The following is a 4368-nucleotide window of genomic DNA, read 5'->3' as shown; positions in this document are numbered from 1 at the left end:
CCTCGTAAGATAGCTAGTAAAAGTCTCGTGCCCGAAATTCTCGGTCTAGCCTCCGCCTATCACAAATTAATATTTCTAATTAATATTCTCCTCTTATCTCTGAAAAGTGGGTAGAAGACCATTCTACCCTTCCCTGACCTCTTTCACTCATTTTGACCAAACCCTAAAGTCAACAGAAGTCAACTCCAGTCAACGGTCCAACTTTGACCAGACTCGTCGAGTGCACTCGGGAGACTCGTTGAGTCCAGTCGATTCATGGCAACCCCAGCAAGCTCCAACTCGACGGGTCACCATCTGACTCAGTTCATCGGGAAAAAACCCTGGGCTACTCGCCGAGTCTATTAAGACTCTTTTGCATTCAGACGATTTAGTGCAAGATACTTTCCCAAACTTCAGATCTATGCACTAAAGGCTCATTAATCACGTAAAGGTTCGACCTTTATGACCATGCATCACTCATCTAGCTCTATCTGACAAAATAACCCTCATAATGGTGTCATAAGCTCAATATTCTTATGTGACTGCATAAAGCTGGGTTCTTGGGGCTCTCTGGACCTCTCATGGTCCAGATCCGATGTCTAAGCCTCAAAGGGACTTCATATATTTCATAACTCAACTTAAAAGAGGGTAAATAAACCCTAAATTCATGAGATCTATGAATCAAATGAAAACGGGTATGAACTCATACCTTCAACAGCAACCTTGAATGAAATAGTGAAAGATCTGAGCCCCTTCTAGACAGCTGAGCTTGAACCTTCTCCTTCTTCCTTGCAAGAATGAACCAAAAATGAAGAAATTAGCTCCCTCTCTCCCTCTCTAAGCTCTCTGGATCGATTAGGGTCTCTCAAGGGAAAGTGTGGCCGCAAATGGAGGCCATAAGAGCCTTTAAATAGGCCACAAACCCGAGCAATTAGGGTTTCCCTCAGCAGCGCTGACTCGGCGAGTCAGATACCCGACTCGTCGAGTCCATTCATTAAACACGTCACCAAGTTGCGATCCCACTCGACGAGTTGAGGCACCAACTCGTTGAGTCCACCCAAAATCCTTAAAATAAATGCTTAAATTAATATACCTGGAAAACCGGATGTTACAACTCTCCCCCACTAGAATTAGACTTCGCCCTCGAAGTGTTACTGCTCCCGCATTTCCGAATCCGGTTCCCAAGTCAATTGGACCCCTTCTGATGTTGCTACTGGACCTGAACCAGGGGCACTTCTTTGTTCCTCAGAACCTTCACCTTCCGATCTATGATCGCGATCGGCCTCTCGATGTAATTCAGGCTCGCATCCACCTGAATGTCCTCTAATGGTACAACTACCATCTCATCAGCCACACACTTCCACAACTGGGACACATGGAAGGTGTTATGAATATGACTCAACTCTGTAGGCTGCTCCAAACGGTAAGCTACCTTCCCCACTCTGGCGGTCACTCTGAAAGGACCGATGTATCGGGGCCCCAAATTTCCCCGTTTTCTGAACCGAATCACCCCTTTCCATGGGGAAACTTTCTGGAGTACAAAATCTCCGACCTGGAACTCGAGCTCGGATCGTCGTCTATCCGCATAACTCTTCTGGCGACTCTGGGCTGTCAGTAACCTCTGTCTGACCTGCTGAATCTGCTCAGTCGTCTTCAGCGCTATCTCAGTGCTGCCCATAACTCTCTGCCCCACCTCTCCCTAACAGATGGGGGTGCGACACCTTCTCCCATACAGGAGCTCAAAGGGAGGCATACCAATGCTCGAGTGATGGCTGTTGTTGTAAGAAAACTCAGCCAAGGGTAGGTATGTGTCCCAACTCCCACCGAAGTCCATAACACATGCTCGAAGCATGTCCTTGAGCGTCTGGATCGTTCGCTCGCTCTGTCCATCTGTCTGTGGGTGGTAGGCGGTACTAAAATGCAATCGCATTCCCAACTCCTCATGGAACTTCTTCTAGAATCTGGAAGTAAAACGCACATCCCGATCCGACACTATGGACGTCGGCACTCCATGCCGAGCTACCACCTCTCGCACATAAATCTCTGCCAGCCTCTCAGCAGAAGAGCTCTCACTAATAGCAAGGAAGTGAGTACTTTTCGTCAACCGATCCACAATCACCCATATCGCGTCAACTCCACGCGCCGTTCTCGGTAATTTGGTGATAAAGTCCATCGAGATCTGCTCCCACTTCCACTGGGGAATCTCCAAAGGCTGCAATGGACCATGTGGGCGTTGGTGCTCTGCCTTGACCCGGCGGTAGGTCAAGCACCTCTTGACCACCCAAGCAACATCCTTCTTCATACAGGGCCACCAATAATCTCTCTTCAGATCCAAATACATCTTAGTGGCCTCGGGATGGATCGAAAATCTCGACCTATGCGCTTCCTCCATCAGATTGCTACGAGCTCCGCCCGTATAAGGTACCCAAATCCGACCTTGAAAGGTCATAAGTCCCCGGCTATCCGTCACAAACTCGGATACTTGCCCAATCACCCGCTCACTCTTGCGGTTCTCCGGTCTCACGACCTCCGCCTGGGCCTCTCGAATGATATCCAATACCGGAGTCATCACTGTCATCCTCATGCATATATCCCGAATCGGGGCACTCTCCGCCTTGCGACTCAGAGCATCGACTACCACGTTAGCCTTGCCCGGGTGATACAGAATCTCGCAGTCATAATCTTTTACCACGTCCAACCACCACCTTTGGCGCATATTCAAGTTGGGCTGATCCATCAGATACTTCAAGCTCTTGTGGTCCGTGTATATGGTACACCGAACCCCGTACAAGTAATGGCGCCAGATCATGAGGGCGAACACCACTGCCCCCAACTCTAAATCGTGGGTGGGATACCTCGTCTCATGAGGCTTCAGCTGCCTCGATGCGTATGCTATCACGTGCCCTCTCTGCATAAGCACTGCACCTAACCCTGATATAGATACATCACAGTAAACCACAAAGTCCTCCATTCCCTCAGGAAGAGCTAACACTGGAGCTTCGCACAATCTCTGGCGAAGAGTCTCAAACGACAATCTTGGAGTAGCCGGCCAACCCCAGAAAACTCCTGATCTCGGTGGGGGATCTCGGCACCTCCCAACTCATAACCGCCTCAATCTTGGCCGGGTCGACTAAAATCCCATTCTGATTAACGAGGTGTCCCAAGAACTGGACCTCTCATAACCAGAAATCACACTTGGAGAATTTGGCATAAAGCCTTTCCGATCTCAATACTCTGAGGACCTCCCTCAAATGCTCCTCATGCTGCTCTCTAGACCTCGAATACACCAAAATATCGTCGATGAACACGATCACCGAACGATCCAACATAGGCCTGCATACCCGGTTCATGAGATCCATGAATGCTGCCGGTGCGTTGGTGAGCCCGAAAGGCATCACCACAAACTCGTAATGCCCATAACGAGTCCTAAAGGCTGTCTTCTGAATATCCTCCTCGCGTACTCTCATCTGGTGATACCCTGATCTCAAATCAATCTTGGAAAACCAAGATGCACCCTGCAACTGATCGAACAGATCGTCGATCCTCATAAGTGGATAACGGTTCTTGACCGTCAGCCTGTTCAACTCCCGGTAATCAATACACATCCGGTGTGAACCATCATTTTTCTTGACAAAAAGGATCGGTGCTCCCCACGGCGAGCTACTCGGCCGGATAAATCCCTTTCCCAACAGCTCCTGAAGCTGCGAGAATAATTCCTGCATCTCTGGCGGCGCAAGGCGATAGGGTGCCTTGGCGATAGGTGCCGCCCCCTGAAGTAAATCAATACGAAACTCCACCTGCCTCTCGGGAGGCACACCTGGTAACTCCTCGGGGAAAACATCCGGAAACTCGCTAACCACCGGAACCTCAGCGACAGTACTCGGTCTCTCTGTAACATCCCGCGTATCTGACACATGCGCCAGAAAACCCATGCAACCCTGCTGCAAGCTCTGCCTCGCTCGAGCAGCCGAACAAAATGCTGACCCGGATCAGGTACCTGTTGGGTTTTGAGCATTCTAACACTCCTAAGTGTACATGCAACCCTAAATACCTTGGATCTATGTTTTCTCTATTATACATGCAAATATGAATATTCCAAGGTATTACCCTATCTAGCATACAATGTTTGATACTTGGGTAATAAAAACAAGTTTGAAGACATACTTTTTTATGAAGCTTGAATCCTTGATGCTTAAGAGTCGAGTGCCCCAAGTGTGACACCTCAAATGGTTCACACAACATCAAATGCACTTGGAATAACTTAGAGAGAAATGAACACTTCTTGAAATCGGCTAGCCCTCACCATTTCTTATAGTCTCACATGGTTGCCAATTTTGGGAAGAATAAGATGCTTATATAGTGTGTCACAATTAGGGTTACACCATGTAA

Source organism: Lactuca virosa, chromosome 9, assembly GCF_052849685.1.
Source record: "Lactuca virosa cultivar CGN04683 chromosome 9, Lactuca_virosa_CGN04683_v6, whole genome shotgun sequence".
NCBI classification, from domain to species: domain Eukaryota; kingdom Viridiplantae; phylum Streptophyta; class Magnoliopsida; order Asterales; family Asteraceae; genus Lactuca; species Lactuca virosa.
This window is presented reverse-complemented; position numbering follows the sequence as displayed.